This window comes from Papio anubis, chromosome 9 (genome assembly GCF_008728515.1).
Source record: "Papio anubis isolate 15944 chromosome 9, Panubis1.0, whole genome shotgun sequence".
Classification (NCBI taxonomy): domain Eukaryota; kingdom Metazoa; phylum Chordata; class Mammalia; order Primates; family Cercopithecidae; genus Papio; species Papio anubis.
Window position 1 is genome coordinate 26,033,776 of NC_044984.1, and position 23,028 is coordinate 26,056,803.

Here is a 23,028-nt window from a genome sequence, read left to right on the forward strand (position 1 = left end):
GGGTTTCACTGTGTTGGCCAGGCTAGTCTCGAACTCCTGACCTCAGGTGATCTGCCCACCTAGGCCTCCCAAAGTTCTGGGATTACAGGCATGAACCACCATGCCCGGCCCACAAATGTAAATTAATAGCAACACAAACACCAGACTTCCGCACGCCAGGCACTGCGCTCCATACTTTATAGATTTCTAACTCATTCAATCCTCTCAAATAGCCAATGAGATGATGCGATGTGATTATGGGGCCCAGAACACTGGGCCCCAAAATACCCTGAGGTCAGTTCTCCCTAATGTATGCATTTTAGAGGTTGTCGTACTTAACGTTTAACAAATATGGTTCATTAGTATTTTTGTACATTAATAATAGCAAGTATGTTTAATTATGATCTAGTTAAACACTGAGCCACTTCTATATCTTGTGATTCTAATTATTATTATTATCATTATTATTATTGAGACAGGGTCTCACTCTGTCACACAAGCTGGAGTGCAGTGGCCTGATCATAGCTCACTGTAACCTCAAACTCCTGGGCTGAAGTGATCCTCCCACCTTGGCCTCCTGAGTAGCTAGGATTACAGGTATGCACCACTACACCTAGCTAATTTTTTATTTTTTGTAACGAGAGAGGGTCTCACTATTTTGCTCAGTTGATTTCAAACTCCTAGCATGAGGCAATCCTCCTGCCTCAGCCTCCCAAAACACTGGGATTAGAGGTAGTATAAACCATTGTGTCTGGCCCTGCTTCTAATTATTTTTGAGATAAGAATAAAGAAAGAAAAGAAAAGGAGACTGTTGGTTGAAGAGAGAAGGCCAGACATGGTGGTTCATGCCTGTAATTCCAACACTTTGGGAGGACGAGGTGGAAGGATACTTGAGACCAAGAGTTCAGCCTGGGCAATGTAGTAAGACCCCCATCTCTACAAGAAAAAAAAAAAAAGAGGAACCTTCTTTCACCTTTTCCTCATGTATTTGTTTTAGCCCAAAGAAGGGGAAGCCTCTGCTGTACTTCTGCCCTCTCTTAATTTATCCCTTCTTTTTTTCCTTCTCATAGGAGTGACTGAGATGATAGTTGGGGGCATTCATTGCACCAGTTTCACTAGTGGGCTAGGCCAATATTGAAGGCTAAAGATCAGTGCTTGTGACTGTTTCATCCTCTCGTTCACTTCTGAGCCCATGTCCACAGATTCTATATCACTTCCTGGAAGGGCGGCAAGCACACGTGGATGGGGCTTGAAAACCACATTTTAGAAGGAGGCTTGTGGTCTTTGCCTTTTGTCTGCTGCTTGGGTAAGTAGAACCAGGGTCTACTCTGAAGGTTCTACCTGTGTCTTCATAGAAGCATGCCTGAAGATGCAGGTACCAAGATCTTCTCTGCCAGAAGGTTTTCCTGGCCTTTGCAACTCTCAGCAGACAGGGTATCTCCACTCTGCGGCTAGTCCTCCCGTTCTACCTCCTCTGCCCTGCTCTGGCTGAGCCCAGGGCTTTTATGGACCTCAGAGGCGAGGAAGTGCTTGCCGATTGGTCCATGCGCAGCCAAGGGCAGGCCCAGAAGAGGCACCACAAGTCCCCACTCCCGTCCTTGGGACTGGCAGCTCAGCTCCCAGCCTTCAGGCCTTCCTTGACCTGAAGGAGGGGCCTTACTGGGGACCTGCCCCCTTCCACCCAGGAATCTCTCTGCCTCCTGCTGCCATTCATGGCCCCCAGGCTCACGGGACTTTACTCTGAGATCCAAGCAGGCCATCCACAGCACGGAGAAGCCAGGCAGCAGGGGCAGGCACCTCTGAGCCTGCAAGAGCAAGGGGTCCTTCCCAGGACCCGAGAGTGCAGGAATGCCTGAGTCTGCAGCCTTGGTTTGGGCAGCTGCAGCGGAGGCCTACGGAGCTCCCGCCCCATCTTGGAAGGGGTGTGGCTCTCTCGGGCTTCATGGACCGTGCAGCCCCAGCGGCGCCTCCTTGCTGCAGCTGGGGTGACGGCAATAGCAAGCTGTATGGAGCAGTGGCTGCCATCAGTGGCACCCTAATCCCCTAACAGAAATCCAAACTGTAATTTGTGAAACTTCATCTCTTCTGCTAGAATGGAACTGCATATTCTTCTCTGTCTCTGGGTATGACATAGGAATTGACCCATAGTAGTAGTGACTTAAAAAATGCTTATTGGATAAATTAATAAAGTATTTTTTAAGTAAAGTTTGAAAGAAAATTTGTAAAGGAGCATAGATTTCCAGAAAGATGAGAAGGTAAACTTAGCTTAGACTGGGCAAGGAGGGCTATAGACTTTCATAAAACCAAGCCAAAGTACTCTGGACTATACAATACTGAACTTTAGAACTAACAGGATACAAACTGAAGGGCCAGAGTCAGAACAGAAGAGCAAAAGTCCTCAGGCAGTAGCAGACATGAAAATTAGCTGTCGGCAGGTGAGCTGCTCTACTATTCACCTCTGTATGGGTAGGAATTTGAAATATCCACTATCTGCCTCCTGGCAGTTAAAGCATCTTCAGAAGTACAGTCAAGATATCTGTCAATATGATGTGTTTCACATGTCAAATGGAAGCAAACTAGCATGTTACAGCTGAAACTTTTTAAAACATATGTGAAAAGTGTAGGCAGATTCTACTTTTTAAAAATATTGTTTTGTGAGTTAATGGAATTTTTTATCAAAATAATAAATGTACTTAAAAACAAATATGAAAAAATAGTAGTTCCTGCGGCACCATTCACCAGTCCCCAAAAGCATATCGCAATAGTCAACTCTTCATTTTTTATCTATTTCTTTTAGCATATTTCTCAATAATATGATTACATTGCTATTTTTGATTTACTAGCTTTAAAAATGTATTGACTTCCTTTGATGGAGAATAAAACTCACCCCCAATTTCATTTTTCAACAGAACTCACCATTTGGGGACAAATCAATAGTATTATTATAAATATGTAATTATTGTTTACTGTTGAGATAAATGACTTATGATTATGATTTTGGGTTTTTTCTGTTTGCTTTACATCTCTATTTTTCCTAGAGTTAACCACTGCCTTATTTTTTCATTTGTTTGATTTTCTTTTTTTTTTGGGACAGAGTCTCAGCCTGTCACCCAGACTGGAGTGCAGTGGTGCAATCATGGCTCATTGCAGCCCTGATCTCCTGGGTTCAAGCAATCCTCCTGCCTCAGCCTCCCAAGAAGCTGGGAGTACAGGTGCACAGCACCACACCTGGCTAATTTTTGCATTTTTGGTAGAGATGGGGTCTCATTGTGTTGCCCAGGCTGGTCTAGAACTCCTGGGCTCAAGCGATCTTCCCTCCCCGGCCTCCCAAAGTGCCGGGATTACAGGTATGAGTCACTGTGCCTGGCCCAGCTTTTCACTTTAAAAAAAGAAAAAAAACCCATTAGCTATATCTCTTCTTCAAAATCTCGATTTTTTGCCTTAAAAACCACTTTCTCCCTCCAGCATTAAGCCTTCCTAACAACTATTCTCACCTTCCGGGATTTCTTTCCTGTTCCCTCCCAAACTCTCTCTTATGCCAAACACTTTAGCTCTGCCCCAGTCTACTGTTCTTAACTTGGTGCGACACCATTTGTTTCTACTTACACCAGTAAGGCAAAGGCCCCTAGATTGATTCTCTAGTTAATTAGGATCCATTGTTCTTAGAAGTCAGTGAAGGATTATTAATGATATATTTTCCTCTTTCAAGATCAAATTCAAAATAATGAATTATTATCTACACTAAAATAAAAATTGAACTAATTTCAGTTTTTCCCTTTATAAGGAGATGCACATAAAAATCTAGGTTTACATAGCACCGAATTTCCAGTTTTTTTCCAGATATGTTAGATTCATGCATGGGTAGCTGTCCAAGCAATCCAACAAAGAGTGGGTTAGTTGAAAGTGGAACAAGTGAAATCAAGACTGTCATGGAGTCTTCCAGAGAAAGGCCAGTGAAATGGAGCACAGCTGGGAGTGGGACTGGGGTAGAAGGCAATATAGCATACAGTGGTTTGATTTTCTGGGCTGCAAAGAACTGTTGGACTTTCAGGTAGAGAATTAGGTGGAGACGAGATTACAGAGGGTCTTGGGGCCAAACTGAGGCACTGTGAGTTTTTTTTTTTTTTTTTTTAAATCAATAAGCAATGGCAACAAATTCTTGTGGAATGTCAAAAACTTATCTTGGTAAGTGCAAATGGAAAGAAGTGTGAAAAGGAAGAAAAAAGGAAGAGGAGAGAACCAAAGACAAAAAGAAATAAAAGAATCCTAAGAGTTGGAAGAAATCTTGGCATGTACTTTTTTTCCTTTTTTTTGAGACGGAGTCTCGCTCCGTCACCCAGGCTGGAGTGCAGTGGTGCGATCTCGGCTCACTGCAAGCTCTGCCTCCTGGGTTCACGCCATTCTCCTGCCTCAGCTTACCAAGTAGCTGGGACTACAGGCATCTGCCACCATGCGCTGATAATTTTTTGTATTTTTTTTTTAATGGAGACTGGGTTTCATCGTGTTAGCCAGGATGGTCTTGATCTCCTGACCTCATGATCCACCCGCCTCTGCCTCCCAAAGTGCTGGGATTACAGGCGTGAGCCACTGCGCCTGACCTTTTTTCTTTTTTAAGTTAAAAAAATGGGGGTCTCTCTATGTTGCCCAGGCTGGTCTCAAACTCCTGTGCTCAAGTCATCCTCCCACCTTAGCCTCCCAAAGTGCTGGATTACAGGGGTGAGCTGCCATGCCCGGTGGGCATTTATTTATTTAGCCCCACCTCCTGCCCAGTGCTGGAATCCTTTCTTCAAATCCAGTAATCAGAGTTCTATATCCCGGAGCTTACCTAGAATTTTAATTTTAACTTTTTATTTTGAGAAAATTGTAAATTAACCTGCATTGTGAGAAATTCTGTATACCCTTCATCCAATTTTCCATGATGATGACAGCTTACCTAACTATAGTACAAAATCAAGCCAGAAAATTAATCCTGATATAATCCATCAACTTTATTCAGATTTCATCAGTTTTATAGGTACTTGTATGTGTGTGTGCGTGTGTATTTTGTTCTTTGCAGTTTTATCACAGGTATAAATTTGTATGACCTCCACCACAGTCAAGACACAGAACGGTTCCATCACAGGGATACCTCATGCTTCCCTATTACAGCCACAGATACCTCCCTCCCTATGCCACCTGCCCTAACCCCTAGCAATGACTAATCTGTTCTCCATCTCTGTAATTTTCTAATTTGAGTAATGTTATTCCATTAGGTCATTCTTGCATTGCTGTAAAGGAATACCTGAGACTGAGCAATTTGTAAAGAAAAGAGGTTTAATTGGCTCACAGTTCTGTAGGCTGTACAAGCGTGGTGCTGGCATCTGCTCAGCTTCTGAGGAGGCCTTAGGGAGCTTTTACTCATGGTGGAAGATGAAGCAGGAGCAGGTACATCACACAGCCAGGCAGGAGCAAGAGAGAGAGTGGGAGGGTAAGTGTTACACACTTTTTGAAAAACCAGATCTCATGGGAACTCACTCACTCTCACGAGGACAACACCAAGCCATGAGGGAATCTGTCCCCATCATCCAAGTGCCTCCCACCGGGCCCCACCACCAACACTGGAGATTACATTTCAACATGAGATTTGGGGGAACAAGTATCCAGACTGTATCAGTTATATAAATGGAATCATGCAGTATGTAATCTTTTGTGATTTGGCTTGTTTCACTCATATAATTCCCTGATAACCCATCCAAGTTGTTTCAAGTATTAATGTTTTACTCCTCTTCATGGCTTAGTAGTATTCCATGGCACATGTGTACTACAGTTTATTATGAATAAAGCTGCTATGCATGGAAGGAAAGGATAGGAGGAGATTTGTAAAAGGATACAAAATTACAGCTAGACAGGGGGAATAAGTTCTAATAGAACTGTAAGATGACTACAGGTAACAATAATATATTATATAGTTTCAAATAGCTAGAAGGAGGATGTTACATGTTCCCAACACAAAGAAATGATAAATGTTTGGGATGATGGCTACACTAATTACCATGATCCGAGATCATCATACGTTAACCGCCTTGAGACGTCACTATGTACCTCATGAATATATATGATTATTATTTGTCAAATAATATAAAATAAAATAAAAATTTTGTGAGCATGCTTGTAGAGGGTTTTGTGTGAACATACATTTTCATTTCTTTAGGGTAAATGCTCAGAAATGCAATGGGCCACATGGTAGTGGCGTGTTTCATTTTTTTGGGAACTGCCAAACAGCTTTCCAAAGTGGTTGTACCATTCTACAATCTCACCAGCAACATATGAGTGACCCGGTTTCAATACATAGACATTTCATTTTGTTTTATTCAGCTATGGAAGGGATTTTATTTTTATTTTATTTCTATAGCTTCTGGGGTGCAAGTGGTTTGTGGTTACATGGATGAATTGTATAGTGGTGAAGCCTGAGATTTTAGTGCACCTGTCACCCGAGTAGTGTACATTGTACCCAATACGTAGTTTTTTATCCCACACTCTCTCCTACCCTCCCACTTCTGAGCCTCCGTAGTCCATTATACCACCCTGTATGCCTTTGTGTATGCATAGCTTAGCTCTCACTGCTACATGAGAACATACAGTATTTGGTTTTCTATTACTGAGTTACTTCACTTGGAATAATGGCCTACAGCACCATCCAAGTTGCTGAAATAGCAATGTTTTGTTCTTTGTTATAGCTGAGTAGTATTCCATGGTGTACATATACCACATTTTCTTTATCCATTCATTGGTCGATGGGCCCTTAGGATGGTTCTGTATCTTTGCAATTGGAAATTGTGCTGCAATAAACATACAAGGGCAGGTATCTTTTTGATACAATGACTTATTTTTGAGGGGATAGATACCCAGTGTTGGAAATGCTGGATATACTGGTAGATCTCCTTTTAGTCCTTTAAGAAATCTCCATACTATTTCCCATAGAGGTCGTCCTGATTTATATTCCCATAAATAGTGTATAAGCATTCCCTTTTCATCACATCCTGGCCAACAGCTATTGTTTTTTGACTTTTTAATAATGGCCATCCTGGCTGGGGTAAGGTTATGCTATCTCATTGTGGTTTTAATTTGAATTTCCGTGATGATTAGTGATGTTGGGCATTTTTTCATGTATTTGTTGGCCATTTCCCTATCTTCTTCTGAGAATTGTCCGTTCATGTCATTTGCGTACTTTTTGATGGGATTATTTGTTTTTTTCTTACTAATTTGAGTTCCTTGGAGATTCTGGGTATTAGTTTTTGTCAGATGCATAGTTTGCAAATATTTTCTCCTATTCTGTGGGTTGTCTGTTTACTCTGATGACTATTAATACATAGACTTTTTAAACAAACAAAAAGATTTTTTTAAAAAATAAAACAGTCTGGGTGCAGTGACTCATGTCCATAAGCCCAGCACTTCAGGAGGCCAACACAGGACAATTACTTGAGGCTCGGAGTTTGAGACCAGCCTGGTCAAGGTAGCCAAACCTCATCTCTACAAAAATAAAAATAAAAAATTTAGTCAGGCATGGTGGTGCATGTCCATAGTCCTAGCCTCTGGGAGCTAGCTAGGACTACAGACATGTATCATCATGGAGGATAGGCTTGAGCCCAGGAGGTCAAGGTTACAGTAAGCTATGATTTCACCACTGTACTCCAGCCTGGGTGACAGAGCAAGACCCTGTCTCAATAATAATAATAATAATAATAATAATAATAATAATAATAAGTGATGAAACAAAAAACTTAATGCAGATTTAGGCTTGCTTGTTGTCAACATCACTGCCTTCCTCCTATGTAATGGAAAAGAGGAACCAAGAATTCTATTTCTTAGAATCCCCTTCCCCATACAGTTCCAGAGTAGCATCTGCAAATGAGAGGCACACAAATGAACTGCAGAAAGTAGGCAATAAGGTGAAGTCATCACTCTCTGGAGGCCACTCTAGGCGGATATGTGGGCTGACTGTAGACCTGAAGTTCCCAGCAGTTTCTGGATGAACTAACCTGTGGGAATCCCCTATTTTAGATAGTCAGCTGCATGCAGGCTGTGATGACTTGTGGGAGCTTCCCACAGGTTTCTTGATTTTATTATTATTCATTTTTAATTACCTTGCTGTGTTATATATTATGTATTATCTCAAAATGACTGATTCTGACAATGGTTGTGACCTTTTGCTAATGGCACGTGAACATGGAGTGTTTGGGTCAGGATCGAGTTCCAATACATAAGATAAAAAACCCAACTAGCTAGCTTACACAAGTCAGAAATTTGTTTTTTCTCATTTGTCTTCTCATGTTAGATCAATCAAGGCTGTTGGGTTGTTCTGCGACATCATCAGTGTTGACCCGTCTCCTTCCTCTGTCTATAACCCTGTCCATAGTGCTGGATTCTACCCTCGAGCTTGTCTCATGATCACTGGACAACTGCTGCTCGTTAGCATTCCAGGCAGAAGGAAGGAGGAAGAGAAGAGGATACGTGCATGAGTACTTTCCTAGATGCTCCACCCAATGACCTCTTCTGACGTATCTTTGACCACCACGATCTGCAAGGGAGGTTGGTAAATATACTTCTCAGGGATGTGGATAAAATATGCCAGGGAGCATGCTTATGCTAAAAGTATTTATTGTTTATCTGAAATACAAATGTAAGTGAGAGTCCTGCATTTTTATTGCTAAGTATAGTATGTACAACCCTAATACTTTTATCTGACCAAATCCATTGCCATACTTGGCAACATGGGGGTTCTAATTGGAAGCTGAGCAGGCAACTGGTGGTCTCTGCCATGTTGAGTCTTCAGTCTATTGCTTGGTCTCCCACTTTTTAACCCATGCCTCCTCTCTCTATCCCTAGAGTAATTAGCCAGTTGTAGTTTTTACTAGGGTTCCCCATCGACTGCCATATCATCTGATTTCTAATATTCAAATGCTTTTTCTTTTTTTTGCAGCACAGTAAACTCCACTATGTGTGTGAAATTTCCCTTGAGAGGTGAATTGGGAGGGGGGCATTTAGTTCAAACTGAATGTTAAAGACAACTGAATTGTAATATAATTTTTCACACTAACTTTATAGCCTGAATCTTCAGTTCCTCTTCCTTATGTAAAATGTCTCCTATCTTACTGCTTTTGTAGCACTTAGCTTTTTGTTTTAATAATTAATTTTAAGGTCATTGGTATAAGAATAAAAATGGTGATGTAATTATATTAAAAGGAGAGCAGAGGGAAAATTGGGAAAGGTGTGGAGAAGCAAACTGTGCTATCATTCATTGCAGTAGGAAGTCAAAATACCATGTTTCCTGTAATCCCAGCACTTTGGGAGGCCGAGGCGGGCGGATCACAAGGTTAGGAGATCGAGACCATCCTGGCTAACACGGTGAAACCCCGTCTCTACTAAAAATACAAAAAAAAACTAGCCGGGCAAGGTGGCGGGCGCCTGTAGTCCCAGCTACTAGGGAGGCTGTAAACCCGGGAGGCGGAGCTTGCAGTGAGCCGAGATCGCGCCACTGCACTCCAGCCTGGGCGACAGAGCAAGACTCCCTCTCAAAAAAAAAAAAAAAAAAAAAAAAAAAAAATACCATGTTTCACATTGATAAGTCATAAATTGTTGAATGTGCATATTATTTTTAAAGGTTCCTTTGGATTTTGGTGGAGTACAGCAGGAAACTATTGCCTCTCAATATAAATCATTTTGTATTATTCAGTTTTTTTTCAAACCCTGTGATTGAATTATTTCACTGAAAATTAAAATGTAAAGGAGAGGCTGGGCACAGTGGCTCACGCCTGTAATGTTAGCACTTTGGGAGGCTGAGGTGGGCGGATCACAAGGACAGGAGTTCAAGACCAGCTTGGCCAACATGGTGAAACCCTGTCTCTACCAAAAATACAAAAATTAGCCGGGTGTGGTGGCGGGCACCTGTAATCCCAGCTACTCAGGAGCCTGAGGCATAGAATTGCTTGAACCTGGGTGGTGGAGGTTGCAGTGAGCTGAGATCACGCCACTGCACTCCAGCCTGGGTGACACAGCAAGACTCCGTCTCAAAAATAAAATAAAATAAAATAACATAAAAAGTAAAGGAGAAACTACTGACATTACATGGGAACTTATCTTCTTAGAATGAATAAGACAGCACAGCACAACGCAGCTATAATTAATCAGTAATAAGCACCAATATAGTGGGTCCTAGTAGACAGTGAACTACACAAAGATTGTATTTGGTCTTCAGAACCTTCTCACCTGCAGGGATCAGAAAGCCGTTTGCCGTGCTGTAGATTATCAATGAAACTTAAAGTGCTACATTTTTTTCATGGATTTTTTAAAATTTGAAAGGTAGGAAGTATTAAGGTCCAAAAACAAAACTGTGGGTAGAACTCTGGGTCTCAGTGGTTAGAGAAGGTCTGGGGCAGCAGGCTTGCTAGTGCTCCTGAAATCCTGCTAAGGACATGGCTAGGTACATTTTACTTGTTGGTAAGGCTGTCACACTAGTAATCATTTACTTGCTCTAGAACGTTGAGTGATATCATTATTATAAGAAATTAAGATAATTTCTCCAACTTGACTTGACTTTAAAATTTAACATAGCCTAAAACAGTTTTGAAAAATAGATAAATCTCTAATTCATAGCCCTATTTTAAATTAAGGCATCATAATATGATTGTAGCTTTAATGGGGACTGTTTTGAAATAGATCACTTTGTGATAATCATAAGGTACACAGTCTCCTCTACTTTCAAAAGAATTGCTCCAACTTACAATTCTGCACTACAGTATAGGCAGGATGTAATGTGATTTTTAAAGTTCTTCATATGGGATGACTGGAAGAAATGTTTCATTCCTTTTTAATTTTATATATTTTAAAATTGGAATAATCTTACATTGTTTTTGTTCATTCTAAAATAAGACACATTCATTGCAAAAATTAAAACATACAAAATTACATAAAATATACTGGAGCAGAATGTATTTTTTTTTCCAAAGAAGATTGCACCCATCCCACATACTCTTCTTTTATTTATTTATTCGTTTATTTATGAGACAGCGTCTCCCTCTGTCACCAGGCTGGAGTACAGTGGTGTGATCTTGGCTCACTGTAACCTCTGAGTCCCTAGTTCAAGCGATTCTCCTGCTTTAGCCTCCTGAGTAGCTGGGATTACAGGCACGCGCCACCATGCCCAGCTAATTTTTGTATGTTTAGTAGAGACAGGGTTTCACCATGTTGGTCATGATGGTCTCAATCTTCTGACCTCATGATCTGCCTGCCTCAGCCTCCCAAAGTGCTGGGATTACAGGTGTGAGCCATGGCACCTGGCCCACACTCTTCTTATAATAAGATGTTGACACTCCTCCATTGAGAGGGAGGGTCTGGGTTCCCACCTTTTGGATCTAGACAGAACTCTGAAATTGCCTTTGACCAATAGATTGTGGCAAAAGCGACTTCTAAGGCTAGATCATAAAAGGCAATATGCCTTCTGCCTGGTTCTTTCTCTCTGCACTTGTGTCTTTGGAGCCCTGAGTTGCCATGTAGGAAGTCTACTAACTTGAAACCTCCATGCTGAAGAGATCACATATTAAGAAACACCATAGAGGATCCCAGGTACAGTGGCTCACACCTGTAATCTCAGCACTTTGGGAGGCTGAGGCAGGAGGATCACTTGAGGCCAGGAATTCAAGACCAGCCTGGCCAACATGGTAAAACCCCATCTCTACCGAAAATACAAAAATTAGCTGGGTGTGGTGGTACATGTCTGTAGTCCCAGCTACTCAGGAAGCTGGGACTTGCCTGTAAATGCCTCCCAGGAGTAGAATCCCAGCTACTCGGGAGGCAGGAGAATCACTTGAACCCTGGAGGTGGAGGCTGCAGTGAGCTGAGATCATGGCACTGCACTCTACCCTGGGTGAGAGGAGAAAAGAAGAGAAGAGACGAAATGAAACATCAGGAAACACCACAGAAGAATAAAGTGAGAGTCCCAGGAATAGTCCCAACTATTCAAGCCTTCCCAGCCCAGGCACCAGAAGTGTGCATGAAACTGCTTTTGAGATGACCCCACTCCCAACCACAGTCTTGCTATAATCTCATGGGAACCCCTGATGCAGAACTCCCCAGTTAAGCAGCTCCCAAATTCCTGATTCACATAAATAGGGGGAGTTCATAAATGAATAGTGCTACCACATTTTAAGAAGAGTTGTTATGCAGCATTCCATTAACAAGACAACCCCTTCTTTCCTCACCCAAGATATAACTACAGTTACTAGTTGGAAGTCTACCTGTAAAGACTTCTTAATGCATATATAAACTTTTTAAAGAATAAGATTATACTACGTCTATTACTATATAATCTTCTTCTCTCATTTAATCATGTATCATGGACATCTTTGCATATCAGCACATAGATCAACCTCATTCTTTAACAGCCACATAATACTCCCCCACATGGATGTACTACAATTTATTTTCCAATCCCCTATTGGAATGTATATATATGTAAATAGAGTCTTTTAAAAATAAATGTTTATATAAAAATACATACTACAGTGGATCACTTGAGGTCAGGAGTTTGAGACCAGCCTGGCCAACATGGTGAAACCCAGTCTCTACTAAAAATACAAAAATTAGCCGGGCATGGGTAGTCCAGCTACTTGGGAGGCTGAGGCAGGAGAATCACTTGAACCAGGGAGGGGGAGATTGCACTGAGCTGAGATCCTACCACTACACTTCAGCCTGGGTGACAGAGCGAGACTCTGTCTAAAAATATATATATATACATATATATACACACACACACATATGTATATATATATTCTGTATTCTGTATAAATTTATAATCATACCATCATACTATTTTGTAAACTACTTTAATATTCAATATATTTCACTTCCATGCTATTAGATGTTCTCTAAAATATTACTTTTATTGCTGGAATGATAGCTATCATCTGAATGTATCATTATTAATTTAAATGAATCTATTGTTGGACATTTATGTTGTTTTCTATAAAAAATGCTGCAGTTATCATTATATTGGATACACTTGTCCAATCATTCTTTAGAATACATTTCTAAAAATAAAAATGCTGAACCAAAAGGTATTTTGTACAAACTACTAATTGCATCTGTGTTCCAATGAATGCTGCCACCAAACGTAAACAAGCATGTGTATTCCCTATCCATTTCTGAATTCTGATCATTTAAAAAAATGTTTAATCTTTGCCGATATCACTGCTTAAAATTATTTTATGTTTTATTCTCATTTACATTGATTTGACTATTTTAAAAGACACAGCCAATCTGAGTTTTGGTGCAGACTGCCCTTGAGGAGGTCACTGGAATAGGAACTCTCAACACCACAGAGAGTCCTGCCTGGAGAATCCTAAGCCCTCCTGCCTCCTGGGCCATCAGGTGAACTATAGCCTTGCCCAGAGATGACTAGGTTTCTCACACTGCACCCGTTAGCTTTACTAAGTGTAACGATACTTATATGGGGCAAAGGTACTTGTGAGATGTAAGTGACATTGGGAGAACCCCAATGCAGGGCCTTTTTACTCTGGTTATTCTAGGCTACAAAAGGCATTTTGGTCCATTTGGAATAAAAGTGCAAAGTGAGGGAGTCCAGTCTCATTATTTGAATTGGTCTTGCTAGACTGTATTTCAATATGATCTCAACTGATAAATGCCAGGGCCCTTCTGTAGGCTCACAGGAGGGAATGTTCTTACGGGACTGGTTAAGGAGCTCAAGGGCTCAGGGAGAGGCAAAGGTTGGGCCCATAGCTAAGTAACGAACTTTCCCTCTAACTGTCCCCGTGCCCTGCTAGTGCTGTGCCCAACGTCATGTTCATTTCCATACACAATTCCTCCTTTCTAAAATGCCTCTTCCTTTCTCCAGGTGAGCAGACCCTATGCCTTCTGGCTTTTTTTTTTTTTTTTTTTTCTTCTGAGACAATCTCTGTACCCCAGGCTGGAGTGCAGTGGTATAATCTTAGCTCACTGCAACCTCTGCCTCCTGCGTTCAAGTGATTCTCGTGCCTCAGCCACCCGAATAGCTGCGACTACAGGCGCTCACTACCACACCAAGCTACTTTTTGTATTTTTAGTAAAGACAGGGTTTCTCCATGTTTTGCTGGTCTTTAACTCTTGGCTTCATGTGATCCACCCACCTCGGACTTCCAAAGGCTAGGATTACTGGCATGAGCCACTGCACCTGGCCCCTTCTGGCTTTTCTAGGTCAGAGGTATCTATCTGTTCCTCACTTAAGGCACTTACCCCTTTTTGCTTCACATTCTGGTTATTTTCTTATTGATTTCCTGTACTCACTGGACTTTAGACTGCGTCTTTTTCACCTTTATCTCTCTCCACAATGTACAATATGATGCTAGCAGTATCTTTTTTATCAAATGTTCCTAGCCTCTCTCCTTTATTTTAAGTCAGAGGTCGGCAAGCTATGGTCCTCAAACCAAATGCAGCTCTCTACCTGTTTTTTTTTTAATTTTTATTTTTTATTTTTTTTTTGAGATGGAGTCTGGCTCTGTCGCCCAGGCTGGAGTGCAGTGGCCGGATCTCAGCTCACTGCGATCTCCGCCTCCGGGGTTCACACCATTCTCCTGCCTCAGCCTCCCGAATAGCTGGGACTACAGGCGCCCACCACCACGCCCGGCTAGTTTTTTGTATTTTTTTTTTTTTTTAGTAGAGACGGGGTTTCACCGTGTTAGCCAGGATGGTCTCGATCTCCTGACCTCGCGATCCACCTGTCTCGGCCTCCCAAAGTGCTGGGATTACAGGCTTGAGCCACCGTGCCCGGCCACCTGTTTTTATAAATAAAGTTTTATTGGAACACAGCTATGCTCATCAGTTACGTATTGCCTGTGGCTGCTTTTGATCTAAAACAGCATTGTGGACTAGTTGGGCAGATCTTATAGCCCACAAAGTTGAAAATATTCACTATCTGGCCCTTTGCAGAAAAGGCTTGCCAACCCTTGTTCATTTTCAGAAAGAAATTTGTCCTTTGGACTGTATCCATTAAATCACTCACTGCCTTTTCTCTTGCCTTATGAAATCTGTAAGCATGATAATTATGAAGTATTTTGAGAAATATTCATCATAAAATAGAATCTCATTTGGGGAAGTGTCAGGTATCAGTTTAAAGGTACTGTAGTAAGCTCATATGCAACCAAGGAAGTGTCTAGACCCTTGTCAGAAACAGTTGTCATTGAAAAACAGTAACCTGGAATTGCAGATTTGTAGATAATTTCTCAGAGCTTGGTTAATGTGAATCTGCCACATGGAGAGCCAGTTACGTTCCACCCCAGCTGGGATTAGTCTCTCCTTCCTCAGTGCTTCCAGAATCCTTCATTCTGTCTGTCACAGTATTCATTTCAATTGGTCTTGTATTAATTTTTTTACAAGTGTGCCTCAAGATAGGATTATAAATACCCCGTGGTACGGAAGTCTTTTGTTCAATTCTGTTGCTTCCATAGAGTTTTTGCAAGGTGGGTATCGATGAATGTTCACTTAATAAATGTCATTAATGCAAGCATGAAAAATAGGTTTATGACATTGTGAAAACATGGGCAAAACCTCAGCAGAGATTCTTCAAACTGAGTTTCATGCATGTACATTTTCAATACTGTTTATTCTGCTTATGTCCTTGTTTAACTTGCTCATATATGTGTATACAAAGGAAGTCATCTCAAGAATGCCTACTATACAATAGCACTTTGTTGTTTAAAAACAAAACAAAATAAAACAATTCTCAAGAAAAAGAAAACGCCTTGTTTCTAGAAAAAGAAAATGCCTTGTCTGAGGTCAAGTGGTTTTCTCAGGAAATTAACATTATTGTGAACCAGAAAATCCTGCTGGACCCATTTCCTTAACTATTCCCCTTATTGTAAAACTTCAGCAGGTAGTAAACCCTATTTAGCAATCCAAGTGACAGATGACCCAACAGACCTCTGGGTTTTACCTATGTAAAATAATCTTTATAGTTAGGCCCAGTGGAATCTAACTAGGAAAGCAAAGCACCCCTAGGGTACTTTATTTGCCTTTGTAGAAAGCAGAGCTCTTGGTTGCAAAGTGATAGAAACACAGCTTGAATTAGCCTAATGAAAAAGGGTAGGGTGTGGGGGTTGCTGGTTCAGAAAATCCAAGAAGGAGGTGAGTAACCAAATGATGGGGAAAACTGAAATGCAGCTGGGCCTCAAGGAACTATGGGAACCAAGAACTGGGTGGCTGCCAGGACTCTCTTCTCCATTTGGAATCTCTGCCTCTTTCTATGTGCTACTCCCATTCTTGTTCATTGTAGATCAACTTTCTCTACCAGAAAGGAAACCTAACCATACACAACTTCTTTTTTCCCCCTTTTTTATCTTACAGCTTTACTCTTTGAGAGGGACAGTCCCTCTTCATATTAATTAGAAAAATCCCGGAGAAAAACTTGGAGCCCCAGTTGAGTCAAACCCAACAGGAGATGTGGTCATATAAGAAAATGACAGCCTCTAACATAGATGTGGGTATAAAGAGGAAGGAGAAATGGAGGAGGAGTGACAGTTCCTAAGAGAAGGGGGCTGGAAGGGTATTGAGTTGAAAATTCCGTAGATGTTCTCTGCCTTCTTTTTCAGGGCGTGGGCTATCCTACTTACAAACAAATTCTTAAGCTTCTGGAAAGACAAGAAAGAGGGCTAATGAAGAGCATCTTTGTGACAGGTGCTTCTCAGCCCAAGGGAAGAAGAGGTAAATGTTCACATTTGTTTGAAGTACAGTCAGTGAGTGGCCAATGGCTTCCCATCAGAAAGGAAGAGAAACTCACAAGTACCCAAAATGTTTAACACCTAAAATGGATCTTCCCAGTAAATACTGTGAGAGGGCTAGTCTATTTTCCTAATGCAAAAGGCTAAAACTCTGGGCTGCCTTATGGTTTCTCCAAGTCTTGCCCTAGGACTGCTTGCTGCCAGCCCATACAGGACCTTTGTGTAAATTAGAAAGTCATGCCCTCCTTGAGGCAAATCCAGTACCCACTCACTACCCTAGCAAGATGGCAGGACTCCTGTGTTGAGTACTGAATTTCAGCCTCCGTCTGCCCCTCAGACAGGCACCTCTGTGCAGGGCTCAAACTGCACAAACATCTGTGGCAGCCCTAGGCCTACCAAGAAGAGGGTATAGTAAGCTGCCCCTTCTCCAAAATCAAGGACTTACAACATCAGTAAACAGGAGACTTGGGTGGTAGGTTGGGCTTGGTGATTGAAGACAGTAGCAGGAATAGCAACAACGGCTGAATTCAAAGGACTTTAGGGATGGGTAACCCACCTCTGGGTACTGGAGCAATAGAGGCTCTGGGAATGGAGAGACCAGCAGTAAACTCCACTGGCTGAGCACCAGCAGAAGCAGTACTAGTGTCACTGAGGTTCTTGGAATGATACGAGGAGCAATAGTGACGGTTAAGACTCCCCAATTAAAAACATTGCTTTTGCTGAAGAATTTATGTAGCAGAATGCCTTAATACAGATTAAATTTTACTGTTTTATTGCTTTTAACCTTTGAAACACTAAATATAACTCTCTTTTGAAGGGTATGATTGTATAAGGATATAAGGAAGCTGTCCCTAGAAAAAGTAATGTGAAGATTTAGAAGGTTGTATTCAAACTTGTAGACTAGCCACTCTTAGAAGAGAAGTCACAGCCCCAGTGTGTGAAAAGAAGGAAGAATCGGTGTATTTAGGGTGAGTGCCCAAAAGAAAGGCAATGGCTCCTGAAAGCAGTAACAGAGGGAGGAATAATCTAGAGCAGGGTCTGGGAGGGCACCAGAATCTGGGTGTCCGCTCTGATTCCAGCTGGAGATCAATGTTCACCCAGGCAGATCCTGGAGCTGTGATCAGGGGACAGGTCTGGTGCAAGTGGCGATCATAGCAGCACCTAAAGTGATGGTCAGAATGGAGAAGCCCTCATCCCAGCGCTGCGGTCCAGGGAGTAAATGCCTAGGCAGTCTGCCACTTTGCTGTTAAATACCCATTTATTTTTGTGCTTCGAAGGAGCCGCCCATGAATGTTCCAGTCACTGTGTGAGTCAGTCTTGTTCCCCAAGAGCTGCTGCAATGCTACAGCCATCCCACCCTCTCCTTCTGCTTCCCGGACTGCATCTGAGACACTGCTCAATTCCCCTGGCTGCTGTTGAGCTAGGGGCTGGGCTGGGGCTCACCCTCTAACGCTAGGTAGAGGCCCAGGATTGCAGACAGTGGGAGGATGGGGGACACCTAGACACTTGAGTATGTGACAAAAAGTGGCATTCAAATCCCTGAAGAAAAGGAGGGATCTTTAAAAAATATTGGGAAGACTGGCTAGTAATTAGCAAGAAAATATTAAATCTTTACCTCATTGCACCAAATAAATTAGACAGGCCAAAGATTTACATGTGAACACTTTTAAACACAAAAGTAAAATAATATAGGGGAAAAATAATGATAAATAATGTTGAGTACAATTGAAAACTTCAATTGTACAAAATTATATACAATTGTGTGGCAAAAAATTATATACAAAGTTGAAAGACAAATGACAAACTCAGGAAAATATTAACAATACTGTCCAAAGGCAAAGGGTTAATATCCACACAATAATAAAAGAGCTTATATAAATCAAGAAAAATAAAAAATCTAATAGAAAATAGTGGTTAGAAGTCACAGATAACTTAAAAATGCAAATGGTCAATAAACAGGGAAAAATGTTCAATTCACAAATATTTAGAAGGCAAATTAAACAATAATGAAATGATTTTCACCTATCAGACTGGCAAAGATCTCTGAAAATTGATCAAACTCGCGCATTGACATGGTTAGGAGAAACATACACTTTGTGCTTTTTCTGCGGGTATATAAAATAGCACAACATCTGGAAAGGACTATCCGACAAGAAGTATCAAACATAAGATGTGCAGACTCTTCACTGCAACAATTCTACTTGTCAGACTTTACTCCAAAGAGATAATACGAATTTGAAAAGATGTACTCACACTTTGTTTATGCTTTTGAAAAATAGGAAACAACTTTAATGTTCCTCAGTAAGGGTTGGCTATGTAAACTGCGGCCTAAGCATCCATGGAACGCTATGCAGCCCTTAAAAAGAGTGATGCAAATCTATTAGGTTGATGCAAAAGTAACTGTGGATTTCAAAAACCGAATATATCGACACACAGAGATGGCTTCAATTATTGATTCCTTGAGGCTCATTTATTCAATTATGTCAACTGTTATCCTCCCTCATCAGCAGAGTTTCTGGTCATTCTATTATTATTAATTATTATTATTATTATTATTATTAGAGACAGGGTCTCTGTCACTGACTGGTGTGATCTCAACTCACTGCAGCCTTGACCTCCTGGGCTCAAGTGATCCCCCCACCTCAGCCCCCTAAGTAGCTAGGACCACAGGTGCATGCTGCTACACCTAGCTTAATTTTATTTGCTTATTTTTTTGTAGAGACAAGGTCTCACTATGTTGTCTAGGCTGTTCTCAAACTCCTGACCTCAAGCGATCCTCCTGCCTTGAATCCAAAGTGCTGGAATTACAGGCGTGAGCTGCTGAGCCTGGCCTTATTAATTATAGACTTTGGCACCTGACATAGAGTGTTTCAAACCACTATCATCCAAGGTAACTTAAATATCTGTGTGGACATATCATCCCATTACTAGTCTCAGGAAATTTTGAATGCCTCCTTTTCAATAAAATACAGTAGATTGATACTCTACAGTCACATGCTCTCACGGCCACAGTACACACAAACTGCCTCATCTCTAAAATTACTAAATCAGGTATCCCTCTCTCTAATCACAGTCTCTTATCCTCTCAACTGGCATGCCTAACTGTCATAATACATTTGTTCGCTTTTTATTTCAGGTCCTCTAATCCACACCCCCATTCATCTTAGACTTAATGATCCATCATTTCAAACTTTCTCCTGCCAATATCTTAATACCTTTGCCTCATTATTCTCATTGCATCTGCAACAAAAGCTACTATCCTTGGTTTTTGTTTTCATACCTAGCCTGCCAAGCACTGCTAGATGATCACATCTTGGTAGATAAGTATGATGATACTTATCTGGGCCCTTTTCAACTATGCCCTTTTCTTGGGTGCAGTTCCCACAAAGGCAGAGCCTGAGACAAGTATCTGAATGTAAGCGGTTTATTTGGAGATAAACCCAGGTAAAAGAATGAACAGGAGAGAGAGAAGAGAGACAGAGAGGGAGTGGGAAATGGGACAGACTGGGGGAAACCAACACAGGGTGTGTTGATGAGCAGATTACTACAGTGGGCTCAGTCCCACTGGAGACCTCCAAGAGCCCACCTGTGAGTTGGCCCCTATATTTCTCTCTGTCATTGGTTGAGAATGGCTCTCAGTGGCATTAACTCCCTTTAATTCTAGGCTGCCTTGTGCACAAGTCACACAAGCTCCCAGCTAGAGAACACCCCCCCAGAAAAAGTTGTAAGTGCCTGCAATAAAAACCTGTCAGTATGTTTGTACCTGAACCATGAGTGCCAAGGGGATTCAGCAGGGCACCAACAGCACATGTTGCAGCCGTCATGTTCCAGTCTCCTTGATGTGTTACCCTAGTCACCCTCATCCCCCCTCCCTACAGCCAGCTCAAAATTGCTCTCATCACTGCATATCTCTGATGCTCTTGTCCCCTCACTCTCAGCAGATGACCTTGTCTCCCAGTTCACAAAGGAACATTGAAGATCTCAGAATGGAACTTGCCAAGTTCCTGCCAACAATTCTAACATCCCGCCCACATCCAAACCCATCACTTCTCCCTCCGCACCTCTTCAATAGAGGATGCATCTCTCCCTCATCTAAGGCCAAACTTCTCTGCCTGTTCTCGGTCCTGTCCCTTCCATCTGCTTGGCCATTCTCCTCAGTTGATTGCCTCGTCTCCCTCGTGAATCTTCAACGACTGTCTCTCTCAGCTCCTCTCTCCCATCTCAAAACAAACAACTCCCAGTGGAGTCCACATCCCATTCCATCTATTGTGCTGTCTCTCTCCTCCTCTTCACACCAGAGTTTATTCAAAGAGTAACTTATACATGTGGCCTCCAGTCTCCTCTCACTCATTTCCAATCAGTCACAGGTGATCTCCCTGTGGCAGAAGTCAGAGGACACCAGTCCTTATCCCTCTTCCAGTCTCAGCAGCATTTGACTCTGGACATTCATTTCTCCCCTGGACTCCCATTGGAGCGATTCTTTTGGTTTTTCTCCTTTCTCTTTGGCTCCTCTCATCTCAGTCTCTTTATTCACCTCTTTGATGATGCTGTTTTCAGCTCTCCAACCTTCTTCACCAGTGGCCTTACCCACTTCCACACCATTAATTATCATGCCAAGGCTGATGATACTCAGATCTACAGAAACAGTCCAGAATTCCCCTCTGACTTGACCTAAATATGCACTTGCTTAACGCTCACACTCTGTTCTGTCACTTTAACCAAGTCATTAAACTTCCCTTAACCTATGTTCTTGGGCAAAACATGGAAATGAGAACAACTACTTCTTTATTTTGAAATAATTCTAGAGTCACAGAAAGTTGCAGAGATAGTACAGAGAGGTCCCCTGTACCCTCACGCAGTTTCCCCCAATGGTTACATTTTATGTAACTATAGTACAATATCAAACCCAGGAAACTGCCATTAAAACAATGTATATAGTTCTATGAGTACAATATCAAACCCAGGAAGTGGACATTAAAACAAGGTACGTAGTTCTCTGACATGTTATCAAGTGTAGATTCATGAAACCACCACTGGAATCAGGACACCGAAGTATTCTGTCACTACAAAGATCTTCCTCATTTGCTTCTTTTTAAAAATGTTTATTATTTTTTTTAAAATCCTCATCAGATCCTTGAGAGAAGGGACATACATATTATTTTGCCATATGTTCTCAGTGTCTACCATGTGCTCCTAGAAGGCATCGCTTAATGTTTAGGAAAACAAGAATGGAGTAAAAGAAGGCAGATTCCATCTGTGGAGGTCAAAGACATCAGCCTGGGAACCAGGACAGCCATGAAACCTCTTAGCTCCACACCAGGAGCCAGGAGCCTGAGGACAGAGGCTTCCTTCCCAGATTCACATCCTGTTGAATGAGATGTTGGCAGACACGGGCTAGAAGTCGGAGTGGTGAGGCTTACCTCACACTCATTCCAACAATCACAGCCCCTGTCTGTAGCAGAGAGGAAGGACTTTCTCAGTCCAGGACCTTTTTTGGAAATCTCTCACATCACACCACATGGCCAGTTCCCCACTCCACCTATCTGATGCCTGCCCTGCTCTGCCTGACATCACTGGCACATTCCTGTGCTTGCTGGCAGTACCCAGGAGATCATCCCAACCTCGGCTTTTTTGCTACTCAGCCAGCGTGTGGGACAACATTTGTCTCAAGTCTCAAGAAAAGTGTTCGCTCCTAGGGCATGATTTAAAAATTCTGCTTAATAGTAATTGCCCTTAATAGGTCATATTTGTTTGCTCAGTAATTACCATAGTCAATAAGTGAAGTCTGAAACTGAGAAGAGAGGCAAAACATAGAACAAAACAGCTAAAAAACTGCAAAGACAACTACACATATGTTCGGGTTATAAGCCCCATATAGAACGTGTGTGTGTCTGCATCACCAAATTAGTTACTGTTGGAATGAAAAATAAAGGAGTATTTATCCAGCAGTGAACTATGTTATTATATTATAATAGGCTTTAATTAGAGAGAAAGTCAAATTTGTGTTCCCTTAATAGCCTGGTTAAAGTCTCTGAAATTAGAAAACTTCGCTTAGAATCTTTGTGTCAGCAATGAGCAATTTGTGTTGTCTATTCTGCAAGCCTCCAAGGGCAATTATTTGATTTACAAGCCTGAAACCTATTTATCAGTTGTAGTTTATAAACTTAGTGCAGCAATTTGTGAGCTGACATCATGTTTACAGCAGAGTGGTTTGGAAACAGTCCACATGGGGATTCATTTCATTTCCTTTTCTTTTTTTTTTCCTATTTTTAGACAGGGTCTCACTCTGTCACCCAGGCTAAAG